General features: G+C 64.1%; 1 protein-coding gene across 7 annotated transcripts in view; it reads right to left on the bottom strand.

Annotated features, from left to right (window-relative positions):
* Positions 1-16,223, bottom strand: part of AHDC1 (AT-hook DNA binding motif containing 1) — a 52,731-nt gene that overhangs the window by 19,166 nt on the left and 17,342 nt on the right. The window contains exon 1 of one of the 7 annotated variants that reach the window (XM_080379168.1): positions 3,117-7,622. The exons of the other annotated variants lie outside the window; for them this stretch is intronic. The gene's annotated coding sequence lies outside the window, so the exon portion shown is untranslated. Of the gene's footprint in view, positions 1-3,116; positions 7,623-16,223 lie in introns of those variants that run through there. 7 annotated transcript variants of the gene reach the window in all.

Raw genomic sequence — 16,223 nt, 5'->3', positions numbered from 1 at the left:
CAGCACCTGGCCAAGCATGAGGACAGAGGTGAACGCTGGCAGTGCCAGGGCCACCGGGACAGGGCCACCTCCATCCCTGGTCACCTCCATCCCCAGCCACCTCCATCCCTAGCCAGTGTCCCCCCAGGCACACCCAGTGAGCACAGTGGGGTGCGGGTGCAGATGGAGGGGGGCGCAGCACCCACGCCATGGCCACCACCCAACCTGCGCCACGCTCTGCACCTCACCACGGCTCCATCCCCATGGGAAAAGGGCACATGGCCCCGCAGTGACACTCAGGGACAAGGCATGAGCACCCACCCTGCCCCAGGAGGCTTTTGCCATGGCGTGGCAGAGGCAGAAATGGCTCTTCCACCTCCCAGCCGGCTCCTCTACCTGGGAGCGCTGCCGGGAAGCGCTGACGTCGGCAGGAGCGGGTGGGGGTGGTGGGGGGAGGCCGGGGCTGGGGCAGCCAGAGCAGGGTCAGCAGAAAGTCTCTGGCTCTGCTCGCCCCTGCCAGCCACCCTGCAGACCTTTTGTTCCCATTCAGCACCTTTCCCAGCACCTCCTGGCTCCTGCCGCCTCCTGGGGCTCCTCTCTGTGGGGGGTGCCAGCACAGGGTCCCCCCCCCAGTACCGTGGGTTTCGGTGAGCAGATGGCTCCTGGGCAAGGCAGGAGGTGCCCAACAGGGTTCACGGCACAGGGAACCCATGGGGTGATGGGGATTTGGGCGCATTCTGCCCAAAGACGGGGTGACTGGGAGAGGTGGGGGCTGCTCTGTGTGGGGGATCTGAGCACAAATCAAAAAACCCGACACCCTCGATCGCACTGGGATGCGGCGGAGGGAGGGGGTGAGGGGAGGAAGGCAGCACGGCTCCCCATCCCCATGTCCCTGAGCATCACCCGGGTCCCCAGCTGCTGCTGCAATGCACAGCCAGCCCCCTGAGCCCAGGGGATGGTACCCTGGAGAATGGGTACAAAACCAGTGCTCCCACTGCAGACAGACACAGGGACTGGGAGGACACAGGGCACAGCCCACTGCCCCCATCCCCAGCACCCCAGCAGCACAGTGGGGACACTGAACCGCCACCCCTGGGCAAAGCCCATCTTGCAGGGTGACAGCGCCCAGGACCCCAGGAGAGCCATGGGGGGTGCAGCTCTCCCGAACCCCCCCCCCCAGTCACCGCTGGTGCCCGGGGAGGAGCCGAGGCTGGGCAGGTTTGTACAAGGCCAGGGACTCTCCCAGCCTCCAAGGACTTTCGGCTGGGATTTCCTGAGCAGGACACGGGTTTGCGGATGTCGCAACGCTCCGCGATTTCTGCTCCACGAGCTCCTCGGACCCACGCACACAGTCAGCCTCACGGGTGCCTGTCGGCAACGAGTCCCATGGCTTGCACCCACAGCCACCCAGCCTCCCCCCTTTGCCAAGCCCCTGGCCCGGCACACTGCCCCTCGACCTGGCTGCTGGGGCCTCGCAGAGCTCCCAGGGTAGCACTGCCAGACAGGGCCGGGACAGCAACACCCTGCCCGGTATGGCTTACTGGTCATACTGGGCATCCTGCAGCTGGCACCAGCCCTAAGCAGCACCCCCAGTTTCAGCACTTCCTGGGGACCCACTGTCCCTCGGCATCCCACTGTGCGCCCTCCAGCTGGGGTGCAAACCCAGCCCTGGGTGCAAACCTGGCCACAGGGTGCCGCACCTCATTACATTGCCTCTCCGCTAAGCCCCAGCACCCTTCTCCTTCCCCAGCTGGCCCAGCCCAGTGCCACCCCGTGCCCCCACGAAGTGCCGCAGGTCCCGTCCCCCCCCTGCTGCCAGCCTCGCCCTCCGGATACAGCAGACAGGTCTCTTCCCCCCAGGCTCCCTGCTCGGCGTCTGGCTGAGCTAAGCGTATTTAGCGCTTTTAATTGTTCTTAATAAATCAATCCCGCCAGCCCCTTAAATCATTTTTGTGGCTTCCCTCTCAGCCGTCCCCGCGGCCATGCTGGTGCGGAGCCTGCTGTCTGCAGCGCTGCCGGGGGCGGGGGGGGCTGGCTGGTGTTGCGGGGGGGGGGGGGGGGGGGGGGGGGGGCTGGGATGCACCCTGCGTGCCCCAGCACCCACCTCACTGCTCCTCACCAGCCTGGGGTGGCTGCAAGGCTCCAGCAAGCACAGCACCGGGGGACAGGGTGCTCTGCCTGCCTGGTGGGTGCCTGTGCCTCAGTTTCCCTCTCTGCAAGGGCTGCTTTGGGGACGTGCTGGCTGCTCGCCTGCTCCCTGCTCGGTGGGTTCAACCACACCAGTATCACCGCGTTTTGGGGAACACTGTGGGAGCACAAGCCCCTTCTCTTGCCGTGGCCAGGGCTCTGCACTCCATGCCTCTCAGGGCTGGGTGCAGCGGGAACAGCACTCTGCTGGCCTCTGCCCGTGCACCACGTGCCTCAGTTTCCCCAAAAGGCACAGCCCTGACAGGAGAAGCGCTGGGGCTGAGCAGGGGCTGGGAGGCGGAAACGCAGCGCAGCAGGACCCCAGTGGGTCCCTGGCCAAAGCTGAGCCTGTGCCCAGAGGTGGTGACAGTGGATGTCACCAACATGGCCCTTCTGTCCCAAGCCAGCACATGGTGGTGCCAGGCTTTACCAGCATAGACGGACGCGTGCCTCCTCCTCCTCCGAGCCCACCGCTGCCACTGCAGAGCCCAGGGACACGCACTGTCCCCCTGCCCATGCCCAGCCATGGGAGCACCGAGGGCGCAGGCTGAGGCCGGCCCCGCTTGTGACACCCCAGGTGGGATCAGCGCAGCCCCCAGCCACCTCCTGGTGACCTCCTAGGGCTCGGTGTGACACAGGGGTGACGGTGACACCCAGCTAGATGACAGCACTCCCATTCTTGGGCACGCACCACGCACCACACACCCACCCCATCACCAACACCCCGCAGCATCCCCAACCCACCAAACCCTGCATCCCCCTCCATCCCAACACCCAACCGCACACCCCATCCATCACCCCACCAACCGCTCCAGCCCCACTGGCATTTTTTATGGAAGGGATGAACACCCAATACCCACGACGGCTGCTGGGGGGATATGTCACCAAACAGCCTGTGCTGGCTTTGGGCGAAAAACAAACCCGGCAGGGCTTGGAGGGAGAGAGCTAACCTTGACACAGTTGCAGCAGTCACTAATAGCAGGCAATATGCCTGTTCTTGGGGGACTGTTGCAGTTGCTAAGATACTGGCAGCCGTGTGAATGGAAATGGGTCAGTAAACCTGTGGAGAGATAGTGTGACACTGTAACCGGCACAGCTGTTGCAGCCTACATCGAAATCCCACCCTTTTAATATTTATCACTCTCCGCCTTCGGTTCCTTCCTCCCAGCAATTTTCCACGTTTGTTTTTCCCGGGGTTGGTGAAAGCACCCCGAAGACTTTAATGGGAAGAGAGGTGGTAGAGATGGGCGATGGGATGGGGTGGGAAAGGCGAGTTGGTGGTGGATGAGGAGGGAAATTAAAGCCCCCACTTTGGGTGGGTGTTGTTCCCCCCCCCCCCCCCCCCCCCCGGCACCACTCCATGAGCAGGATGGAGCCAGTTCTAGGAGAGATTTAACAGGAAACAGGCTATAATCCCCCTGGTAGGAAAACGGGTTAAAAGGTCAATTTACTTCTGTCCCTCGTTTAGGCACTGTGGTGAAATTACACACTCATAGGAGCCGCTGCACACGGCTGGGAGAGGAGGGAGCAAGTGGTCGCGTCCACCCTCGGCCGTCCATCCCTTCCCACCCGCCACGCTCCTCGTGCCTTCCCGAGGTGCCCCGGAGCACATGGCTGGGAAGACATTCCCGCTGGAGCGCGAGCGGTGTCCAGGCAGCCTCACGAGCAGCATCCGTGCAGCCCAGCGTCTTGCCCCGCGTGGCTCGACACGTGCGTTGCACATGCACATGCACCCGCAAGGGACCCGCATGCACACGCATGTCCCGAGGGGCCCACATGCACACGCGTGTCCCACCCCTACCAGCCTGCCCCGGCACTGGGGCAGGTGTAAACCAGCAAGGAGCACTGTGCGTCCCGCAGATGCTCCAGTAACGCCCCCCAGTGCTCCAGCACCCCCACTTAAAATGCTAAAGCACCTCCCCAAATGCTCCAGCAGCTTCCCCAATGCTCCAGCATCTCCCCAAGGCCTCCAGCACCCCCACACAAAATACTCCAGCATCTCCCTAAATGCTCCAGCATCTCCCCTAATGCTCCAGCACCACCCCTCCAATACTCCAGCAACCCCCATTGCTCCAGCACCCCCCCACCAAATACTCCAGCATCTCCCCAAATGCTCCAGCATTTCCCCAAATCCTCCTGCACCCCATCCAATGCTGCAGCACCCCCAACCTCAGCCGCTCCAGCATCTCCCCAAATACTCCAGCATCTCCACAAATGCTCCAGCACCCCCACCCCAACTGCGCCAGCATCCCCCCAAACACTCCATCAACCCCCAAACACGAAGCCCTGGTGCTGCAATCCTGTTCCCGATGCGCTGCCCCCACACACACACCCCGGGATCAGCTCCCCACTGCCTTTGGGGCTGTCACAGCCCAGCTGGGGCAGGATGGGTTGGTACTGGGGAGCACTGGGAGCCAGGGCCCGGCCACATGGGAGGACACCGTTAGCTGTTCCATTCCCCGGCCGCCGGCCAGGTGCGGGGCAGGGGGGATGCCGGCAAGGCGGTGTCCGTCCCGGTGCGGCTGCGGCGAGCTGGCTCTGGCCCGGACCTCGCCGGGGGGAGGAGGGCGAGAACATCTGGTCGCAGGGAAGAGGGACAGTCCGGGAAAATGTGCAGAGCTGTTGGAAGAGGCCCTCACCGCCAAGGCTGGGGTGGAGCGAGCCCCGGCATCCCTCCTGCGCTGCAGCTGCGCCGGGGCTCAGTGGGGAGCGGAGGCGCCCGGCGGGTGCGGGGGGCACAAGCCCAGGTAGGGGCTCGCTGCGCCCCAGCCCCTCGCTGCAGGGAGGTGAAACTGAGGCACGACGGAGCCAGATGATGCAATTTGGAGTTGTACGAGCCACCAGCGCCGGGGTCACCCCTGTCTCCCAAGCACATCCCGAGTGGCTGGAGGAGCATCAGTTAGCGCCTGCGCCAGGATTTATAGCCCGGGGCCTTGTACCCCGGGGGCGAGCAGGGAGGGGAGAGGGAGGCTGTGGCAAGCGAGCGGCAAGCGAGCAGCGAGCTCTCCTCTCTCCTCCTCCCCAAAGGCACTCCCTGCCACCACCACCACCACCCCCCCCACCGCAGGTGGCTGGAGCAGAACGGTTGATATGGAGACAGGGAAGCACAGACTGTCTGGGTAAGGTGACATTCGACAGATGCCAGGTTCAGACTCGCTCCAGCCAGTATCCCCCCCCACGCCCCAACATCGCCTGCCCGCAGCCCCCACGCCCGGGCGGCCGCCCTGCCAACCAGCCCCCAAGCAAAGGCATGTGCAGGCAGGGAGCCGGGGGCCAGGGTGGGCAGGGGGAGCTGGGGAAGCGGGGGCACCCTGGCATCTGCTGGTAGGGTTTTTGCACAGTGAAATGCCACCCTGTCCCCATCCCGAGGGCACCCTGCCTGTCCCCGGCTGGCATGCCCCGGGGGAGGAGTGGCATGCCTGCAGCTCGCAGTGCAGGGCAGGGTGCCACGTCCCCTGTGGGCGCTTGCACCAGGATCCCACCCGGAACGATGGGAGACCCTGCCCCATGCCAGCTAGGCATGACCAGGGGCAGATCTGGGGGGCACCCCTGGGGGAAGGGACCCCCCTGCCATTGCACAGCTTTGCAGAGGGGCCAATGAGCAGCTGATGCCTAATGAGCAACACCCCAAGCTTGGGGTGAGCAAGAGGCTTCACATCTCCTGCCCAAGCAGGGCGACATGGGCACGGCAGCCCCTTGTCCCCAGGTTCATTAGCCAGCGGGGGTCCTGGGATGCCTGACCCCCCCACCTGGCTGCTGCCCTGGCTCTCTGCACCCCAGCTGGGCCCCTCTCGCCCTCTCACCCCAGCCGTGCCAGAGATCAAAGGGCGGCTGCCGTCTTGGCCAGCAGGGCCAGGAGGGATTCCTGGCATGCAACCGGCCGAGAGAGCCCCCACTCCATGCTGGGCAGGGAGGGACCAGGCACCAGCATGCCGGGGGCGGGGGGGGGGGGGCACGGGCACCCCCCTGCACCGAGACCATGAGCTCACGGGCTGCAATGAAGGAAACCAGGTGCTTTGGCAGGGAAGGGGCGGGGGGGAGAGGGAGGAAAAACCGCAACGGGGTGCAGCGCTGGGTGGGGGGCGCCCCTGAGGAGATCCCCATGCGGTGATGCTGCACCCCCACACTGGGGGACAAGCACGGCAGGAACCGGGATGGCTCACAGGGCCCAGGGAGCAGCACGGCGGGGGGCCACCAGCCCACACAAAGCACCTCCAGCCGCGCTCCCCGCGCCCCCGGCTGCTGCTCTCTGACCCCCTGTGCCGGGGAGCCTGGAGCCTGCTAATGAGCTCAGCCCTCTCTCAGCATCCCCATCCCCGGCGGGGCCCTGGCAGGTGTGGGTCACTGATCGCCCCGGGATGGCAGGGACGCCGCGGCCTGGAATCGGTGCAAACGGGAGGCACTCGGTGAGGGGGCTGCAAAGCCTTCAGCATCGCCTGGCCACACTCCAGCACTCGCTCAGGGGCTGCTGCCTCCTCTTCATCCCCCCCTGGTCCCCCCAAATGCCGCCAACCTGACTCATTGTGATGCTCGACAGAGTCCTGGCCGGGGCACAGCATCCACCTGGGGACACCCACTGCCCCAAGACTGGGGGGGACGCAGCCCCTCTCCCTCCTGCTCCCTTCATTGCATCTTTCTCCCTCCTCCTCCTCCTCTCTGCCCTAAAGCAAGACAGATTTCACTGTTCTGCTGAGCTCCAAACTCCACTTCCAGATTTTCAGTGCGACCTTCTGGCTACCTGGATCCAGCACTGCAAGATGCCCCCTCTGATCTCCCCTCCCCTCCGGCCCCCCAGCATCCCCGGGGGAGCTGGGGCTGGATGCAGCCAGGAGCTGGATGCAGGGGGGAGCCGGGGGTGGCCGAGGAGGAGGGAGAGGTCGGGCTGCACCTGGATGCAGCGCTGGCCTCGGGGGCTCGCAGCCTGCCTGGGGATTTGGGCTTGTTGTGTTTAACCCAGCCTGGCCCAGGGAGAAGCAGGAGAGTGGCCAAAGGGCACCTGGCAAACTCATGGCATGTGTGGGAGCTGCGGCCATGGCTCCCCGGGCAGCGCCTGCCCTCGCTGCCTGCACGGCGGGTCCCCCCCGGGCCCCGCTCTCCCCCCCCCCCGACACCGTCCCGCAGGGATGTGCCTGTTCTCCAGGCTTCTCCTGGCTCCCTCAGCCCGGATCTGGCCCCAGGGGAGAGGCAGGGGTCGGTGGGATGCCCCGCCCCGGGACCCCTGGCCGCATGCGGGGTGACCGAGGCGGAGAAGGGAGGGAAGGCGTCGAAACCCCCAAACACAGCAAAGCCCGGCTCGGGCAGGGAGCAGGCAGGGGGGAGTGGGGCCTGCGGGCGCGGGCAGCACCGCGGGGCACCTCCTTCAAAAAAGCAGCAAAAAAATAAAGGCAAAGAGATGGAAAAAGCCCCGAAGCGCCAGGTTCCCCCCCTGGCACCCCCCACCTCGCTGCCCCCTGCCCTCGCTGCTCTCCCCGCCAGTTATTTCAAGCCCTCTGCATGCTCACCCCCCCCCCCCCCCCCCCTCCTCATTCCCTCCCCGGCACCCTGCTCTCCTCCGCTCGCTCTTGCATTCTGGTATTTGGTGTGTTCCTCAGCTGCAGGAAATTCCTGATGCTCTCCATCATGCAGCCTGCGCTCGCATCCCCCGCCCTGCCGCGGCTCCCCTCCAAAGGACAGCCATGTGCTGGACAGCCAGCACCACGGCCGCCGGCATCGCTCCCCTCCCCGCCGGGGATTTGCTTCTCCCTCTTCTCTTTCTCCTTCAGCCTTTTTATTTTAAACTCTAACCCTGCAAAACGAAGCCCCCTCCTTCCCTGCCGGGGTCTGAGGCCGCCCAGCCCCGGCCGTTCCCCTGCCTGCCTTTCCCTCTTCGTCTTCCTCTCTTCGCAAAACCACTCCTGATCTTATTTTAATTCGTCTCAGACGGTGTTGGAGTGTTATTTTAAGAGAGAGGATATGCACAGACATTGTGTTTTCTGCTTTTTCCTGGCCCCAAGCCAGGCTCTCTGGGCTGTCAGCTACCCACTGTGTTGCAGTCACGTGTGGGAAGAGGCAGCCAGAGCCAGCCTCACAACTCCTGGTAGCAACATGGAAATCAAGTGTGCACTTTCTTCCCTCTGTATGTGTCTGTATTATTAATAGCGTCTCTCTCTGTGAGTTATCCATAATGTATCTTAATACCTGTCCGTCTGTAAATGATGTATTACGGTGCGCACACACAATGGCAGTGGTGCCCGCACCCACAGCTCCGCGTGCTGTGGGGGTGAAGGCGTCGCGATGGTGCTGTCATCACCCCCGGGGTGTGACATGGGGATGGGGGACGGGAGAGAGGGATGGGTGCTAGGATCCGGTAGCCATGAGCGGCTCCAGCCGTGTCCCAGCCTGCTGGGAGCACGGTGAAATTGCCTTGTGGGGAGTGGTGGGATGCTGCGGGAAGGATGGAGCCAGCCGGTGCAGGGATGGCGCTGAGTGATCCCCATCACCGGTCAGAAGGTGCCAGGGGACACCGATGTCCCACCCCATGGACACCGATGCCAGCTCCTACAAGCTCATGCAGAAACATGATGTGTCACCACACACCCGAGGGACCAGGGGGTGAGGCTTGCACACACGTGTGCGAGGTGAGCACACGCGCAGGAGGTCGGTGGGCAGGGGAGAAGGCGCAGGCTGGATGGACACGGGACAGCGCAGCGCAAGACCCAGGGCTCGGCTTTGCAGGATCCAAGTGTATCCCGCAAGGCTCCGCTTCGGCTGGGAAGGCCGAGGTGCCCGGAGCGGTCCCGGGGGCTCCCAGCCCTGGGGGGCTGAGCAGGGCTCCCCCCCACAGCCACGCACCTGGGTCTGCGTGCAGCACCTAGGTGTCCATGGGCAGGGACAGCTAGTGCTGCCCCTCGTCAGGCTGCTGGGGTCCCCTGTCCCCTCCGCATCCTGGGGACAGAAGGACATGAAGGTAGGGATGGGATTGGGAAACACCGCAGGACTGGTGTCCTCCCAGTGCACACCAGTAACACCGAACACGCAGCCCATACATTATTGATACGTACTGTGCCTACACCCTCCTCTCACATCTACAAAGTGCATGCATCCGTGCAGGAGCACATAGATATGTGCATCACGCCCACCCTTGTGCACCACCTAGATACACAGATGTGTGCAGATGTTGTCTGAACTTGCCTGTGCATGGTGCTGCCTGCAATATCCCCTGCCCGTAGGACCCCCTGCCTACCGCACAACACTGCTGTGCACACCGGGCACATCCCCATACACCGCACACCGTGCATGGGTGCTGCAGCGTGCAAGGGCATAGGAGCACCCCAACCCTGCAGGGTGCCCAGGCGGGCCAGCCCTGCACCCCGACATGCTGTGAGCAGCGTGGGTGCCCCATGGCCAGCACCCAGCCGGCCTCCCGGGGCCACGGGGAGCAGGAATCCAGGAAGGCAAACTGGAGCTCAAGGCTTCGCATTTCTGGATTCTGGTTCCCGTTTCTGCTCCCGGCTGTTTCCATGGAAACTGGCGTCGGACCTGGGAAAATAAGGTTAGGGTTTGCAGAGGAGGCCCTCCGCCAGCGCCTGCCCACCTCTGTGCCCTGCCTGCCCTGCCACCCCGCCGGGAGCACGCGCCCGGGCACCCCCTGCTCCTTTGCCCAGCGGCGATGCTCGGGTCCAGGGGCTGAGCAGCCCTGGTACCCTCTGGCATCCTCCATCCTTCTGCCTGGTGACCCCTGGGAGCCCGGCACATGCTGGGTGATTTGGAAACCAGCACCGCCATGCTGCTCCTTGGCACCCTGGCAAAGGGCACCCCTCTCCCTGGGTGCAGCCAGCAGTGGCACCCACCGGCCCCACGGCCATTCCCCGCCATCCCACTCTCCTCCCCGGTGCTCCGAACCTGGCACAGCTCAGCCTCAGCGGGAACTTTCCGGTGATGATGCTCATGCGCCTGCGACACCCTACCAGCCCCACTGGGACAGGGGACGCTGAGACGGGCTCCAGAAGCCCTGCTGCCACGTCCCCAGCTTTCACACAGAGCCAGCGCCTGCTGGCAGCATCACCCTCCCCTTCCCCGGCTCAGGATCCCCACTTGCTCCGGGGAAGGTGGGGAGTCAGAGGGGGGAGAGAACCAGGACACGACACCTCGGGGGAGCCGTGAAGACTAATGAATGGAGGCTTTTAAAAAGCACTTTGAGTGAGAAGTGCTATAGTAGGAACTAATTATTCCTCCCGCCTGCGCGCACACTCGTACGCACACGCGCGTCCCGCTCTCTCCCGGAGTCACAGCTGCAAAATCGCAGCCAGCCCCGGCACCCAGCACCACGGCAGCCCCTGCCTCGCCAACCAGCACTGCCGCAGCCGGGAAGATGTCCTCCAAAGCTCTGGTTCTCCCCCTGCCCCCCATGCTTCTGTGCCCCCAGCGTGGCCGCGCACCCCCCTTTGCTGCCACTGCCCCCCCTCCCCGCCCCCAGCGAAGCCGGCACAGCCCCAGGCTGGGAGCGTGGGGAGATGCTCACCCTCCTCCTTGTGCTCGGGTTTTGGGAGGGTTTCCTTTGCTATTAAAAAGCCGCCATTTTACAGCAATGGAAGGCCAGGCGGCCGGTCCCCGGGGCTGCCTGGGGATGGACAGCACCTGGCGCGGCGGGGTGGGCAGTGGGGCTGGTGCGGCCCCCCAGCCCCTCGCAGGTGCGACCCTGAGCCCCGGCACAGCCCAGCCATACCAGGCCAGCGGGACCAGCCCTTTGCCGACGCAATTAGGGGCTGGCTTGGAGCGCAGCCCAGCTCCCAGCAGCGGCCGTGGGCAGCAGGCAGCAGGCAGGCACGGGGGCTGAGCCTGCCCCCCACGCATCGTCCTTCATCTCTGGCCCCACTGAACATGGAGGATCCCCATGCTGCTGACTCGGGGAGCCCAGAGCTTTGGGGGCAGCATTGCCATCGCACCCCATCCCTCTCCGCTCCTCGAGCGGGACCCAGCGGGAGCCCATCCTGCTGTCCTGGCTCTGCCCGCTGCACCATTTTGCATTCTGGTGCTGGCCGGCCCCACTGCCCTCCCACTCCCACCCCCACCCCGGGCTGCGTTTCAGCTGTTCTTGAAATCTGTCCAGGCTGGATTCATCACAAGAGCCCTCAAGCGGCTGCAAACAAACAGAAAAAAAAGCAAGCAGGAGCGAGCAGAGCGATCGATCGGCGCTGGGGGGGCCTGAGTCCCTTCGGCGACGCCAAACTGGCCCCAGATCCACCACTTCGAAAAGAAAAGGGGCTCTGGGGATGAGGGGCTGGGAGAGGGGGATGGAGAGCACAAGGACCACCACCCCCGGGACCCTGCCGGCGAAGCCCCCCGGTGCAGTGCTGCGGTGATGGGTGGCAGCGTCGCGGCGGCTCTCCCTTCCCCGTGGAGCTGGGCTCCTACCGCTCCAAAACTTCCCTCTTGTGGTTACTGCAGTTAAAAAAGCAAACAGGAGGCTCGGGCGTATTAAGAAAGAAATAGGAAATCGCACGGGGCGGATTGGGTCGGAGGGTGGGGGCACCCGCGGGGACGGGGGTTACCCAGCACCGATGGCGCTGGGGCTGGGACGGGTGCAGGGTCAGGGTGCCCATCCCTGGGGCTGGGCCAGGAGCGAGCCCACACGGCAGCACTGCAGAGGGGACCAGGCAGTGGGGACATGGTGGCACATGAAGGGCAGCCATGGCCCCGAATCCAAGCCCAGGGGTGGACGGTAATGGCCAGGGAAGTGAACGCCGACACTGCTCCGTTGGGAATTACCGCCATCAGAGCCCGCAGGGTCGGGTTGCTGTGCCTGGGTTTTTAAGAGGGGCTGGATAATTTTTACCATCACTAACGATCCCATCTGTGCCTGACACGCTCCAGCTCCAAGCCCAGCACTTCGGCAGGGCTCCCCCACCTCCCTGCCCAGCCACGTTGATCCGCCTCCCCTTGCCCCGACTGCTGATGGCTCGGGGCAGCACGGCTATGTCCCGTGCACGGTGCCGGTGGCTGGTCTGCGGCACCGATAGGGCAACGTGCCGGCCACCGGGCGGGAGGGCGGCTGCAAAGGTGACTTCAAACAGCATGCCAAGCCCAGCTCCTGCAGGCTGATGAGCGGAGACACACACGGAGATTTACTGCTAATTACCTGTGCCGCGGCTGTGCTCGCAGGCCTGGGCAGGATCAGAGCATGGCGGGGCTGGGGGAGGCACGAGGGGAGGCTGAGCCCTGGCCAGGCACATCGCGTTTCTAGCATCTCCTGGTGCCACCGCCATACCCACCCATGGTGCTCCCAGGGATGGCGAGTGGCAGCCGTGGGGTGGCCATGAGGTGTGCAGCGCCCAGCGGGGATGGGGTGGCAGTGACAGGGGACACCGCACAGCCTGGGGATGCCGAGGGACCTCTCTGGATTGCACACGTGGGAAGCAGCTAACAGGATTTTTTTGGTGGTGGTCCCTTGCAGGGGTTAGCAACCCGCTCCCACGGACACATGAGGGGCTGCTCAGGGACCGATCCTGCCTCCTGCCCACGGCCAGCCCTGCGCCGCGGCTCGGCCGGCTTGGGTTCAGGGTGCCACAAGCTGCACCCCCTGCCCAGGAACAAGGAGCCCGGCATGTGCTGGCGCCAGCCGCCCTCCTCCCCGCTCCGAACAAAGACCTGCTGGAGGACACTGCCTTTTGGGGAAGGGGTTTGAAGCATCCTGCAACCCATCCTCCCCGCAGGACCCCCCCCAGCCCACCCAGGCAGGAGCAGAGGGGCGCAGGGCCGGTCTCTGCAGCACAGGGCTCCTCTCCCTGCAATGTCAACCTGCTGCTCCGCATCCGCCAAGGCTGCCCTTGGAAAAGCTGTCGGCTGCACTGGCTGGTTTGCCAAGCCCAGGACAAGCTCTTTAGCTCGACTCTGCCAGAACAGATGCCTGGGCGACTGTAATTCTTCCTAGCATGGATGGGGGGGTGGAAAAAAACCCAACCTCATTTAAGCATTGCAGTGGCTGCTCCTCCCAACCCCACCCGCTGCAGTATCGAGGCTCCACAGAGGGTCCCCCAAAAGCTGGGGGGTGAAGAGGGGTGGTGGTGGGAGGCTGGGTGATGCCAGGAGGGGAGGCGATATGGGGTGGGAGGACGGCGTTGCACGGCACACACTGGAGCCAAACACAGCTCTGCTGCCAGCTGGGGAGGAGAGAGCGACCCGCTGCAAGGACAAGTGGGAACCGCAAGCTCCGCGTGCCACCGGTGTCCTTGCAGCCGCTCGCCTGCTTCGTGTCGATGCTCCCCACAAAACAACGATCCCGTTCTCATGGCAATGTCCTCTGCAAAGAGCACGGTGCCAGGAGGACAACACCGGAGCAGCAGTGGCGGGCACTGAGCTCGGGAGGGTCCACGCTCCTTCTCACGCTCGCGGCAAGTTTCTCCTTATGCCAAAAGTCTCCCTCTGCACCCGAAACCCCCCAAAGCTGCCTGGGCGCAGGGGCAGGAGCTCCCAGCCCAGCCGGCCCTGAAACAGCCATTGCACTGTGCGGAGGAGGCCAGCAGCATTTCCACACAGATATTTTCTTCCATTGGCTGCAGTCTGGGGCTGCCAAAAGCCAAAACAAGAATGGAAACATCCCATTTTTTTGGCAGAAATTCAATGCAGGGGTTTGGGTTTTTTGGGTTTGGGTTTTGTGTTGTGTTTTTTTGTGTGTTTTTTTTTTTTGTTGTTTTGGCTTTTTCTTTTTTCTCTTGTCTTTGGTTAGGAACGGAAATTCCCTGCCATGAAAACATGACGCAACCCCAAACCAAAACACAGCTCGGACAAAACCTTCACCTGAGTCCCCAGGGATCCCACGTGGGGCAGGTCCCAGGGCTGGGGCTCACCCCCACATGGCCCTGGGACACAAGACTGAGCCCGGACCCCAACACTGGCACCAGCCACATGCAAGGCAAGGGGACATTGTGCTCCAGGGATCTCTCCGGCAACCCGATGTGATTCCCCACTTGGGATGCACCATTTCCCAGCTCTGCTCTGCACCACCCTGCCTCCAGCATCAGGCCTGGCAAGGCACCAGTTTGCCCATGGGAAGTTGGTCCCTACACATGGAGCCAGGCAGGGACTGGGCGCATGGTGCCAGCGGCTCCGAGTGTGGCGTTAAGGCAGCATTTACTCACGCTGCCGGAGGGAAGGTATTGGTGCCTGGCTGCCCTGAGCTCCCTGTGGATCCCGGAGACCTCTGGGCTCCTTTGCAAGAGCAGTCACTGGGAATGGCCTCATCCAGCCTGTCCCAGGGAGTCCGGATCCGGCTGAGCCCCAGGGCTCGCCCCTGCAGCACCTCTGGCGTTCCCGCCCCCCAGCCCTGCTTTCCACCAGATGTTGGGGCCGGAGGATAAAACGGCTTTTCCCACCCCAGTCCCTGCCGTGTCTCTCTTCGGCTCCCGTTCCGGAGGCTGGATCCGGCCACGCAAGCTGAATAAGGCTCTGCCTTTGTCCGGCTCCCCCCACCGTGCTTCCCCTTATCTAGCCCAGCCGCCTTGCCAAGAGCAGGCAGGAGGACGGCAGCAACGCTGAGCTGGTGAGGGAAAGGCCTTTAACTCTTCTCCTCCGGCTCCAGAGCCCCTGGGGCCACCGTCACCCCTTGCAATGTGCCGCCAGTGCCTTTCCTCCATCCCTGCCTGCTCCCCAAAACAGGGGGACCCCCCTCATTGCTCAGTGCTGCACCCCAAACCACCCGGCTGGGCACAGCAGCATCCCCTCTGCATCCCCCATCTGCTCCTCTACCCCGGGGGTCCGAGCTTCCCTGGGGGGCTGCAGCCAGCGCAGAGGCTGGGCAAGGCGGGTGTCCTGGGGGCAGCACGGAGCCAGGCTATCTGTCTGCAGAGCTCCGCGCGCAGCAATTAACCTCGAAAGAGCAGCCGCGGCTCCTGCCAAGAACCACATTAGGTGTGTGTGGCAGCGTCTAGACATGCGAGAGACCAGAGGCCTTGATCTGGAGGAAGGCAGCTCCATCCCTTCCCCCACCTTGCCTGCCTCCCCCCGGGGACCCCCTTGCAGGGGTCCGGCCAGCCCTGGGGCTGGAGCATCGAGCACTGGGGACGATGCGGGATGGGAGCATGAGGTTGAGCTCAGCCTCCTGCATCCCTCTGTGTGGGTGTGGGTCGAAACAGCACCATGCTGGGTTTTTAAACCAGGGCTTTGCTGCTTGACACAGCATGGCATGGCATGGCATGGCATGGCATGGCACGGCACGGCACAGTATGGCACAGCGCAGCCGCACCACCACACATTATCCCCACAGACGCCAGACCCCCAGGTCACCAGCCATTGGTGGGAGGAAGAAGGTTGCTGCAAGTGGTACCCAAGCCATCTCCAGGAGACGCAACAACCATCCCAGGGAGCCAGCAGCAAACCCCGGGATGAGCCCTGGAGCTGGGACAGAGCTGGGAAGACACCTGGCTTGCTGCCTCCCGGTGCCCATCCCAGCAAGCGGGTGGGTGGTGACAACCTGTTTGCCTGGGCAGGTCAGCGCAGGTGTGGTGGAGCCAGGTGGGCACTGGGGGGGCTGGGCAGCCTCCCCGCCGATGCCCCTCACGCCTGCGACACCCCCTTGCTCTCGCCTCCCGGGTGCAGCCACCCCAGACGGCTGCAGGATGCTCGGGAGAAGAGATTTTCCCGATGTTAATTAATTAAAATAAACAGCAAATTAAATACAGCAAAATTAAAATAGCTCCGGAAATTAATTTTCAACAAAACCCACCTGGAAAGGCTGGATATTTAAAGAATTAATGGAGCCCTCTGAGACCATAAAGAACCGCTGAGCTCCCGGCATCCACCAGCCCCCTCCAAACCTGCTGGGGACCCGGGGCCGTGAGGAAGTCAGGATGGGACCCCCCCGATCAGGGCCCACCCGCGAGCCCAGCTCCCACGTCCCCATGCCAGACACCTCCTCCGCATGCTGCCTGCGTGTCCCCACCGGCAGCCGCCTCGCCTCGCCGCTGCCCGCACGTGCCTGCATGCTGCCATGCCAGCGCGCCGCGGGGAGGGAGGGATGCAGGCGAAGGATGCAGGCACGCTCACCGCAGTCCCACTGGAGGGAAGCAGCGGCCCCAGCCTCG

Source organism: Falco punctatus, assembly GCF_963210335.1.
Source record: "Falco punctatus genome assembly, chromosome: 3".
NCBI lineage: Eukaryota > Metazoa > Chordata > Aves > Falconiformes > Falconidae > Falco > Falco punctatus.
The sequence above is the reverse complement of the archived record's forward strand: the minus strand, read 5'-3'. Positions and strand labels throughout refer to the sequence as shown.